Source organism: Crocuta crocuta, unplaced genomic scaffold (genome assembly GCF_008692635.1).
Source record: "Crocuta crocuta isolate KB4526 unplaced genomic scaffold, BGI_CrCroc_1.0 scaffold113, whole genome shotgun sequence".
In the NCBI taxonomy this organism is placed as follows: Eukaryota; Metazoa; Chordata; class Mammalia; order Carnivora; family Hyaenidae; genus Crocuta; species Crocuta crocuta.
In genome coordinates, this window is record NW_027530368.1 from 11,548,666 (window position 1) to 11,560,819 (window position 12,154).

At 48.0% G+C, this 12,154-nt stretch overlaps 1 long non-coding RNA gene across 1 annotated transcript; it reads right to left on the reverse strand.

Annotated features, from left to right (window-relative positions):
* Positions 1–1,936: 1,936 nt before the first annotated feature.
* LOC144233362 (uncharacterized) lies at positions 1,937–11,925 on the reverse strand. Its single transcript, XR_013335655.1, has 3 exons — positions 11,676–11,925; positions 9,550–9,685; positions 1,937–2,258 (listed from the first exon to the last, which is right to left on the reverse strand). It is a non-coding gene; the product is annotated as an uncharacterized LOC144233362 (long non-coding RNA).
* Positions 11,926–12,154: the final 229 nt, after the last annotated feature.

Sequence of the window (12,154 nt, forward strand, 5' to 3'; positions counted from 1 at the left end):
GCATGGAAGAACAGACTTTGAGTTTGTTTCTTGCTTGCACCCCTGAAGCATAGAATAAAATAGTGTCTAGCAAACGGTAGGTTGAACATGTGAATGAGGGTCTGTCAACCATCCGACACTGTTTCACTTGGACAGGACACAAGGTCAGTCATCATAAGACCAGTGGAGAGAGCTCAGGGAGAGGTCACCACCTATGTGACCCAAATCCCAGACCAAACAGGCTTGGGATAATAACCAGAAGTTATTATAACCAGAGTCCACTGGGCAGACATGGATGCAGTTTAGGACGGTGGCTTTCAAACCCAAGTGAGCATCAGAACCACCACATGGAGGGCTTGTAAGATTACTAGGCCCTACCTCCAGGCCTTGATTCAGTAGGTCTGGGTGGGAGGAGCTGAGTGTTTATCTAACAAGTCTCCAGGTGATGATGATTCTGGTCTGGGCATCTCACTCTGAGAACCATCAGTGTAAATCAGACTACATAATCCCCCGGGTTCATTTCCACCCAGAGAAGCCAAGGGAAAGACTGATTTGAAGAAAGCCAACATGTCTGCAGCTCCTTATACCACATGGATCATAATAGCTCATCTTTGTTACTCATGTGCCATCCCTTCTGTCAACATCTTTGCTAACCTTCACTGAAGGGGCCCCTCATCCTCCTAGCCAAAGTCAAGTCTCACCTCATCTGTGGAGCTCTCCATGACTACACTGGCACCTGATACCCTCCCCTTACCTCCCACCTGTGCAACTCCTCTTGGGGTTTGGACACTAGATCATCTTTCTTATCATTAACATTCCTAATCACTACATGCTTGCCCCACATCATCTCAGACCAGAAGCAGAAGGGCAAGCCCAGGTGAAGAACATTCCCTAGGAATGTTTTGCCTGGGGCACTATTTCTCTGCCTGACGTGTTGGCTTGAGGTCAGTGGCTAAGCCTTACTAGGCTGTACCTCCTGCAGCCATAACCCTATAGGGGCTCCGGGAGCATTGATGGGTTGGTAAAATATACAGGCACAATGCTGTTCTTCCCCTCTCTCAGGGCTCTCTTGAGAAGTAAACATGATTAAGGGCACAGTAGGCAGCATGCAGCAAGAGCTCAACTTAGGATAGATATTACCAGTGTCACTCACCACTATCCAGGGCTAGAAGTCCAGAGGAGACAGACATGCCTCATGGTAGGAACAGGAAGCGCTTGCTTCCCACAGGGGCCTTTTCTCCCCCCTACTCCCCTACTGCTTCATTTCCCCACTGATTTATCTAGCAAATAGCCCCAGGAACCTACCCCTCTACTTCACCACCTTGTTGGGGATATCCTAAAGGGGCTCTGAGCAAATTGCTGATAATGCTGTTTGGGGATCTGAGACCAGCCCTGCCCCTCACACGGGCACAGCCATGAGCTGCCCACTCCTACATGGCCCCTTCAACCCAGGCTTCCTAAGAACAACCAGGTGGCCAGTGGGCTCTCCCTGCAGGAGGAACTGGATAGTCCCTGCACATTTGCCTCCTTCTCCTAAGACCCTGAAAGCCTGATTGTGGATGTGCGCCTGGGCCTGGCTCTGGGGAGCTTCAGTTCCAGCCATCAGGGAAGAGAGGGAAACCCAGGGGAGTAAGGTGGGGGTAGGGGCTGCCCTCCTTCTCCAAGTAGCAGAGGCCTGAGGCCAGGCAGAGCCTCCACCAGCTCCTCCTTTCAGGCCTTCTTGGCCCGAGGGTGACTAATGAGGCACCTGTTCTGCGTTATCCAGTAAAGGGCAGGTGCCCCTCCACAGCTGGACGTAATCAGTACCGGGGGAATGTATGTCAAGAGCCACTGGGGATCGTGTCAAAGTTAACAGAGTCATTTCATCCCACCCCCAGCCTACCAGCTCTCACCAGAGGCTGAAAGCAGAGGAAACAGACTTATAGACTCCTGTTTTATTCCTCAGCAATCTTGCACCCAGACTGGGCAGGGCTAAGGCTGGGGATTCCCCTGGAGTGAAAACAAGATGGATCTGTAATTTGACCAGGGAGTAACTTGGGCCCCTTCCTCCCTGCCCAGTGCCCCCTCATCCATCAGCTCTCCTCTGAGACATCTGTATACCCTCCTTTCCCACAGGAACGTGCTGGCAGGAAACCAGGGTCATCAGTTGTTGGCACATTTGTGTGATTCCAATCCTTATGTCACCTCTTCCATCATAACTGCCTTGGCTTCCGACTGGGACAGCAAAGCCATGTGGACACACTTTTCCTGAACTGAAGAACTCCAGGCATGGCGAAACTCTGGAGGAGATACGGGGGTGGGAATGGGGTGGGGGATACAAAGGCATCCTAGGGCCTTGAAACTGTATTATCTAAGTGAATCTTGTCAGCTCAGGCTCTGCCCCCCTGAAAGTATTTAAACCCCTCAGACTTACATCCTTGGTCAAGGTCACTTCTCCCTCCACACTTCTCTTGGGGTCATCTCTATAGCATACAGCATGCTTACTGCTATCAATGCCCCATACTTTCAAATCCTTACCTCCACCCTGAGGTCCCTGAATACAGGCCTGCATATTGGCCCGGTTTTCACCTGACACATAGATCCTCTTCTCCACATTTCTGCTCTTTCCTCCAGAGCTTGATCAACAGTACCCACACCCACCCTGGTATCACCAGGCCTAATGCCATGAGCCATCCTGTCCTCCTGAGATTCTCTCCCTTGTTTTCCACAGCTATTCTATCTTGTGTATGACACCTGCTGTATACACTCTCATCTTCTCCATTCATTCTGCCATTGTCTCAGTTGGAGCCCTGGAACTCTCACTTGCCTATGGTACTAGTGCATGTTCAATGTGACTTTGGGGCCCCCTTGGTCATGGTTTTTCGGCTCAGAAAAGATTATTCAAAAATAACTTTGGTTTTTTGAAATCAATAAAATTTTTATCATTATGAAAAACTTTTTTAGCTTAAAAAATCTTTTTTAATGTTTCTTTATTTTTGAGAGAGAGAGAGAGAGCTAGGAGGGGCAGAGAGAGAGGGAGACACAGAATCCAAAGCAGGCTCCAGGCTCTGAGCTGTCAGCCCAGAGCCCAACACGATGCCTGAATTCAGGAACTGTGAGATCATGACCTGAGATGAAGTCAGACACTTAACCAACTGAGCCACCCAGGAGCCCCTAGCTTTTTTTAACATGAAGAATTTAATATAAAGAATCAGTAAGTAGCTTAAATCTATGGACTCTATCACCAGTAATTATCATTCTGAGATAATTTGCAGCAAGTAGAGCTTTTAAAGGCCAAGAGCCAAGCACCTTCAGGTACCATTAAATATATATTCTGTCTTCACCATCTTTAAGTGGCACATTGCTCATTCAGGGGCATTAAGTACATGCACATTGTTCTGTAATGACAATCACACCCACCCACAAACTCTCTTCATCTTGCAAAGCTGAAACTCTGTACCCATGAAACACTAACTCCCCATTTCCTCCCTTTTCAGCCCGCAGCGCCCTCCTTTCTACTTTCTGTCTCCAGGAGTTTAACTGCTTTAGGTACTTGCTATAAGTGGAATCATCTGAAGCCTGCTGAATCCATCTCAAGCCTTTGGCCTTGACCTCTCCTTTTGCCTGCAATGCCCTCTCATGACTTTCAGACTCCCACTCATCCTTTAAGATCCAGTGTGTCTTCTCCTCTGAAGCATTCCTTGACAATTAAGGTCAAGTTCATAACCGCTCTCCCACTCCTTGGCATTCCCCACTGATCTAGCAAATACTTCAGTTTGCACATACCTGCAGTTACTTATTTACATAGACGTAGCTCCATGAGGCCAGCGACCTGGTGCCTTTTGTTCATCACAACAGCCTCAGCACCATGCAGAGCCAGGTTCATTAACTGAATGATGTCCCCATTTCTCCCTCAACTCCATCAATCAAAGACCAACAGATGTCCTGGGACCTCTCTACTGCCCTGAGCTCACAGCCTTTGTTCTTCATTTCATTGGTTTGGGAAAGAACAGTTTAGCTGCTTCCCAGGGATCCATGCAAAGTGCCCCAGTGGTCTAGACAGCTTCTTCCCCAACAAGTATGACTGGTGACCAACTGTGGTCACTGGCCAAGGTCTTTGTTCCACAGGGAAGTGCAGACAGGGTGCCCACAATCAACAGATCCTGCCACAGAGGCACAGTGCCAATGGTCTCTTCCCAGCGTGGCCAGGAGGGAGAGCGTGTGAAATGCCTGAGTGTGGCCTAGAGCGGCTCTGGGAGCCCACACCTGCTGGCTCTGGGGTGGCCGGCAGGCTAGACTTGGGCTACTGCAGTCGCTACTGCTCTCCCGATCCAGTGTCAGGCTGGTGGACTGAGCCATCACCTGGCAGCAGCAAGCCTCAACTTCTCGTTCCAGCTTTCTGTTTGGAAATGTAGCAATCTGCATTAAACTCCACACTGGACAGAGGCAGCAAGTTTCAAATTACTAGTTCTGGAGCCTAACCTTTCTGAGGGATCAGTCCTTGCCAGAACTTCAAGTCCCAGTGAAGATTTATTTCTCTTCAGGTCCAGTGTTGAAAGCTCAGGGGACAGGCCTTCATTTACTGTCCGGCTAAGAGAAATGCTTGGAGGTTGATGGTATTTCAGGTCACGTGGCCCTGATTCTGGCTGGAGCAGAGGCTAATCTTTGCTAAAAGAGTGGCCAAAGATAGTCTGCATCAGAGCTGCTGTGCAGAGAGGGGCTTGTTTGCTAATACACAGATTCCCGGGCGCCACCCAGATAACCCAATAATCTGGTTCTGAACCTCTGGGGGAATGGGGGTCTATAAAGCTCCCTAATTAACAAGGTGCCACCCAACTCCCAGGTCATTCTTGTGCTCACTAAAGTTTGCAAACCATTGCCTGCCTAGTCCAATAGCAATAAATTCAACATGCTTCACTTTCCTGGAGCAGGAAGAAAGAACTCATTCTGTCACAGGGTCCAGATTTCAGCAAAGTAAGTGTCACAACCATTAAACCACCTCCACATGAATGCAGTAGTCGTGGAGAAACCCCATGCATGGGTGCATGTGGGTGGGTGGTCTTTGTCCTTGAAGGGGGTAACACAGGAAGATGCAAAGGAGGAGACAAGACGAAGAGAATGAGAAAAGAAGGGGGTCTCCAGTGGGACTACTGCACAAAGACAAAATAAAAGCCCATGAGCCTTGAGCCAGCAGTGTCACAGGAAAGATGAAGACTGACTAAGGTCCTGACTGAAATATAAAATCACATGTCATCACATCTAGCAGAGCTAGATCCCCAAAACATAATGTTGAGTGAAAGAAAGCATCACAGAAGAATAATACAGTAAGTTCCAATTATATGAATTCTTAAAAATTAGAAGCAAGGGCACCTGGGTGGCTCAGTCGGTTAAGCGTCTGACTTTGGCTTAGGTCATGATCTCATGGTTTGTGAGTTTGAGCCCTGTGTCAGGCTCTGTGCTGACAGCTCAGAGTCTGGAGCCTGCTTTGGATTCTGTGTCTCCCTCTATCTCTACCCCCTCCCACCTGTGCTCGGTCTCTCAAAAATAAATAAATGTAAAAAAAAATTTTTAAACTATCAGAAGCAAAGAGCATCTTGTGCAGGAATGCATACATAGATTGTAACACTGTAAAAAGCAATAAAGGAAGGATGGACCTAGAATCCAGGCAGGTCCACTGCACTGCCTCAGTGAGAGAGGGGACCACAGGGGACTTCAAAGGTATGGATATGTTTCCGTTTCTTAAACAGGTAGTGGGTAAGCATTCAGATGTGGTTATTTGTACCTAATGTCTATCATTTTGCAGAGATGATATATTAAAGTTTTTAAACACACATATAAAATAATGAGCTGCATGAATATAAACATGACTGGTTCATCTAATTTGGAAATACTAGAAAAAGGCAGCAGGACAAAGGTCCTGGCTGAAATATAAAATCACATGTCATCACATCTAAAATTTGTGGCAGGTATGGTTTGAGTGAAGAAGAGAAGTCCCATTTACCAAGGGGACTGTGAACGTTCAGCACTTGTTACTGACTCATCTTGCCTCCAGGACAGAGATGGGCGGTAAATGAGGTCTTAGGAACGCAACTGGGAGAAGAAATACAGGGTCTAGGGCCACAGGCCATGGGCTGAGAGCCGTGGAGCAGAGCTAGGTTCTAGGGGAAGGGAAGGCATGCCAGGCTCAGCAAATCCAAAAGGGCCAAAATGGAAAGAAGGAAGTCAGACTGGAAGCCAAGCAAGTGAGACTAGAAGAAGGGGAACAGGAGGGGTTAATCTGAAGGTGCCAGCCGGCAGGGATTCTCTGAGCCGCATTTTGGCCCCGTCTGGGACTAAAGGCGTCCTGGTCTATGGCAAACTCCTGGAAGCAGATCTGACACAAAGTGGAAGTCAGCCCCAGAGGTGACACCAGTAGACAGAGCCACAGATGGCCAAGAGCAGCCCTGGGCAGTGGCCCCATTAGCCACACACTCTCAGGGGCCTAAGCGGCCCCAGAAGGAACCTGTCCTCTCTCTGGTTCAATGTAGAAAGCTCTTCTCCATCTTGCCACTGATTCCCCAGCTCTGAGTATTCCAGAGGCTCAGGACCTCTGGAGGGATTCTGTCACATTTAAATAGTCGTGCTCTCCTATCAAGTCCTCTCTTCTGAGCTGAATTTCAGCCTCCTTGGCTTATGTCCCCAGTAATGTCACCTCTGCTCTCAGAAGCTACGCAAAATTAGCCAAGTCCCTCTTGCACCCACCAGGTTAGCAGGACTATGGGTCCTGGCCGATAAGCAGAACAAAATCCACTGGGGGGCATGACGTTGTTGACACAAGATGTGCCAACCTGACTGCCCCTCAACGAAGATCTTGCCACAGTCAGCAGATAGCTGCCAGCGCCTTGGGGGTAGCTGAGAGCCACCACACCCAAACCAATCCAACAGCTGATCATGGGCAGGGTGTCTACACACCAGCCACCGAAGCCCCCCCCCCCCCCCCGCCCAGCAACTCTAATGGGCTACATCTGCCTGTGGGCTCAGCTCTGTCAGGACTGCACCACAGCGTCACCACCCTCTGTGTCCGGTCCCGCTGCAGCTCCCTGACCTTCGCAGGTGTTTGGCACCAATGAATGTCCTGCTCACCAAATGCCGCCTCAGCATCTGCTCCCAGAGTCCTGCCTGCAATAGAAAGGGAGTCCTACCACAGATTGAAGAGGAGGTCGTTTGGACCCTCTAGCAAAGAAAAAACAAATCCTATTTCTGTTTTCAGAACCCTTATCCTCTGCAGCCTTTGCTAAGAGGCTGGGGGTTTCCCTAAGAGCTCCTGCAAAGCAAACAGGAAAGGACTTTCTTTAGGAGAGAATCCTCTGCAGCTCTCCAACCTGAGCAGATTGTTACACTGAACAGCGCAGAATGGACCAGACTGCTCTGCTCCCTGCCCCCTGCAGGGGTTGCAAACCCCTTCACCCTCTTCTATTTATTGATGCCGGCATGGGATTTGCCAGCACAAACCAGCAGAACAACCTGGCGGTGTCCACTTAGACAGGGTTTCAAGTTCAATTCCTTTCCAAGTCCCAGAATTTTCAAAAGCAGGGGCGCCTGGGTGGCTCAGTCGGTTAAGCGCCTGACTTCGGCTCAGGTCATGATCTCATGGTTCGTGGGTTCAAACCTCGCGTGGGGCTGTGTGCTGACAGCTCAGAGCCTGGAGCCTGTTTCAGATTCTGTGTCTCCTCTCTCCCTGACCCTCCCCTGCTCGCTCTGTCTCTCTCTGTCACTCAGAAATAAATAAAACATTTTTAAAAATTTTTTTAAAAAAAGCAGCAGCTCCCTGGTTCTCCCTCCTTTGGACCCAGAGCACTGATTGTTCTTGCCCCATTTTGTACACTTATTTACGCACTGCTGTAGGCCCACTCTCAGGCTGCCGGCCGGCCTGGTCACTCACTTATCCCCTGTATTATTATTTTCTACTAATAACGAAACAGCACCCAGCTAGGAGCTCCTCATCCAGATTTTCTGTAGGAAGAAGATTGTGCCAGACTTCCTCCCAGCATGGCTGTTGGGTTAAGTTATAAGGAATGATTTTTAACCTTCTCCTTTTAAGTGACTTTTATTATCACCATCTCTCTCTTTTTTTTTTAATTAAAAAAAGAAATTCATTGTATTTATTTCCTACTGCTGCTGTAACAAATTACCACACATGTAAGGGCTTAAAACAATCCGAGTTTATCATCTTATAGTTTCATAGGTCAGAAGTCCAATGTGGCTCCCACTGGGCTAAAATCAAGGTGTCCACAGGGCCCTAGTCCTTTGTTGGAGGCTCTAGGAGAGAGTTCATTCTCTTTCCTTTTCTAGCTTCTAGGGGTCGCCAGCATTTCTGGGCTCCTGGCCCCCTTCCCTCTGCAATGGCTGGTGGAATCCTTCTTACAAGGCACTGTTCTTCTGTGCCTGCTCCATCCCCTCCATGGTTAAAGACTACTGTGATTACCCTGGATCCACCTGGATTATCCAGGATAATCTTCCTTTCTCCGGGTCAGCTGATTAGCAACATCAAGTTCACTTGGAAACTTAATTCCCTTATGTATTCACAGACTCTGGGGATTAAAGTGTGGTCATTTTTAGGAGGTCATTATTCTGCCTATAACATATATGTCCATTGTAGAAAATTTAGAAACACAGAAAAAGTATAGAGGAGGGTATAGAAGCCACTCCCAATTCCACTGCCCAGAGAGAACCAACAGTTTAGTCCTTTGTTCAGTGCATGCTTTTTTTTCTTCATTAACTGGATTTGGATAATACCATAGGGTCTCTAGGCTATTTAATATTTTGCTACGTTCCAGTTTTCAGTGACTATCTAGCATTCTACTATGTGGATATACTATAATGTATTTAACTTAGTTAATCCTCTGGGGTAGGACACATAACTAACCTCTAACTTTTCTTTATGTCTAGTAGCCCTGTAGTAAACATCCCTGAAGCTACGTCTGTATACACATTCTTAGTATACATTTCCTACAGGCACCCCAAAGACTGAGTGACCATATCATATGTCCTGCAAAATGGGACAGTTATTAAGATTGAAAAGGGGTAAATTCTAAAACTTAACAGTAACTCGTAACTAGCAACAAGGCAGGACCGACCTGGGCATTATACACCTTGCCCACCTGGCCTCCTGGAATGTTGCAATGGTTTGCATTCCCACCAGCAGCACCCAAGTATCCTCGCTCTGAGCCCTTGCCAAGATTGCCAGGGCTTGCCCTGTCCCCAGTCACATCTTCCTAAACTGAAAACCACACCAAGGCAAATGCCATTCTAATTCTCACTGGAGAGGTGGCCGTGGCAGGCCCGTTTCTTGCAGCAGGCAGAGGACAACTGAGTCATTCTTGGCCCTTGTTACCAGGGATTTTAATTTAGGTGAGTCTATTTTGGCTTCTGATCCAGGTACAGGCTGGACTAGCTTCAAGGCAGTGGTGACCGACTGCCCCTCCCTACACAGGGAGGCAGGTACAGCCTCAGCCAGAAGAGGCACTTTTCCCACAAGGCTCTCCCCAGGCCCGGCCAGGCATCCCCAGGAGCCCCTTAACAAGACTGAGCAGAGTCACCTGACACACTTACCTGAGTGAGAGACACTGACCCTGAAAAGCCAACGGCAGAAGCTTGACGCTGCAGTCAGGCCATTTCCTACACAGAGAATGTGACAAGGACCAAGTTCCACTTTCTCTTCAGGGAACTTCCTTCTGGATAGAAGCCTCTGAAACCATCAAGTGTCAAGAACACACCCAAATAAAAATAAGGCAGTTGCTGAAACCAAAACAACTAAAAAAGACTAAATTCACTGAGAAGATGTTTTCTAACATCCAAATGGGGATTCTTTTTTTTTTTTTTTTTTTTTTTTTTTTTTTGTGGGGGTTTTTTTANTCTGGCCACCAAGACTGCAAAATCTTTCTGGGAGAAAAAAAACCCAGGCTCATGCACTGGGCTGCCTCGCTTGGCTTCTGGATATATGAAATGGGCATCGTGAAGGGGAACACCGAAAAAAGATATTGAGTCCTCAGACTTCTTGCCACAGACTTCTGACCTTCTGAGTACGGTAACCCGGAAGCCACTTGGGAGACATTTGACTCACTCTTGTTGACTCATGTGCTGGAAAAGCAAACCCAAATGGGCCCTGAGAGCAATCTAAGTTTGGTGCAGTTTTACATGTAAGCAACTGGCTCTCTGCCTATAGAGAACATAAGCCTTTGGAAACACAGAAAAATGTTCCAGGTGATATTTTGTAAGCATACCTGCAGGCGGTGCTCTGTTTGTTAACCTGGAAAATGAGCAAAACACACCGGGAAACGGCTGTTTGTTAACAAGCAGGAGGCAGAGCAGACTAGCCTCTGGAACAGGAACCAGCCAAACACCAGATGTCTAAAGCTTGGTCATTCTCTCTGAAAGAACTGCTCTTTTCACATTTTAGCTCTGGGGGTGCCTGGGTGGCTCCGTGTTGTAGGTCAAGCATCTGACTCTCGATCTCAGCTCAGGTCATGATGTCACAGTGGTTCGTGGGCTGGGGTCCCACATTGGGCTCAGTGATGATAGCATGGAGCCTGCTTGAGATTCTCTCTGTCCCTCTCTCTCTGTCCTTCCCCCACTCACGTGCTCTCTCACTCTCTCTCTCTCAAAATACATAAACTTGAAAAAACAAATTGCAGCTTTGATGTCTTGGTGTAGATGTTCATTTGGAAATCTAGGCTGTATGATATAAGCCCAGGCAGAGTTGTGGCATCACCACCATCCTCAGAAGGGATCCCAACAATCTGGGGAAAGAAAACACTGGCCCAGATGGTGAAGTGTGTTGGATTTCTCACATCAAAAGTCAGCTTCTGGGGGCACCTGGTGGCTCAGTCACTTAAGCGTCCAACTCTTGATTGTGGCTCTGGACATGAACTCACAGTTTGCGAGTTAGAACCCTGAGTCGGACTCTGTGCTGACAGCACAGAGCCTGCTAGGGATTCTCTCTCTCTTTCTCTCTCTCTCTCTCTCTCTCTGTCTCTTGCCTTCTGCCCCTCCCCCACTCACACTCTCTCAAAATAAATAAAATTTTAAAAAGTCAGCTTCTACATTCAGAAGGTGGAGAGCCAGAAGGTCCTGAATGCAGACCTAGAGCACAGCCTCCCCACATGCGCAATGGGCCTTCAGCGGTGGACGTCTATAAAGATACCATTGGATGCTAAAGACAGGGCTAGCTAGAGAAGGGATAAATGTTCCATCTATTCTTAGATGCTAGACCCTAGACCTCTAGATTAGCATACGTGTGTCGTCTCCTTTAGCTGCTTACCCTGGCAAGAAGACACACCGATCCAGCTTCACACCTTTGTGTCCTTTGCATTTGCAGTCTTACAATCCCTTTCCCCCCTCAGATATCCACTGGCCTACTCCCTCACATCATTCAGGCCTCTGCACAAATGTCACTCGCTTATAAAAGTTTTGCCTGACCAATTACCCTATCAGAAATAGCCTTACAGTTCCCCCTGCCTGATTTCCCTTCGTCACACTTATACTCCCCATTATATGATATAAGTGCCTAACATGTGTCTCCCCAGTTAAAATGTAAGGTGCAGAACCCCAAAGACAGTACTTGGCACATAATAAGAGTGCAATAAATATTTGTTGAGTGAGTGAATGAATCTTAAAGTTAGGGTTGGTTGAGTCAAACAACAAGCAGCCAGTCTTTCACCAGGCGGATACGGACTCACCTGAGACGTACGTGGGACGCAGAGCTTGGAGTGGCTTTGGGGACATGTGCGGGTGGGGGTGGGGAGAATCCCAAGGTCCACGGCTTGTGCCACTACAGCCGCAGGCACCATGGGTGGAGCACAGCTCAGGGACTTGTTCCACGCTTCCCTCCAGGTTTGACATCAGCTCTTGTCAAATGCTGGCAGACAACAGCCTCCTAGAACTGGAAAAGTCTGGAGGAATTAATTTGACTTATGAGTAAACTGAGGTCTAGAGAGGCTTCAGGTTCACACTCAGGTCCCACACGCAGTCTACTCTTCTTTCTGAAATGCAACATTGTCGCCGGCAATTGCTGAAAGCTAACAGTGGGAGGAAAGAGTTTGGGGAAAAACTGCTCTGGGAACCTTTAGCCAGTGGCTACTCTGAAGGTAGAAAGCAGCCCTTAAACTCTGTTTCCTCTTGATTTTCACAATCCTCTATCAGATGACAACTTTGAACT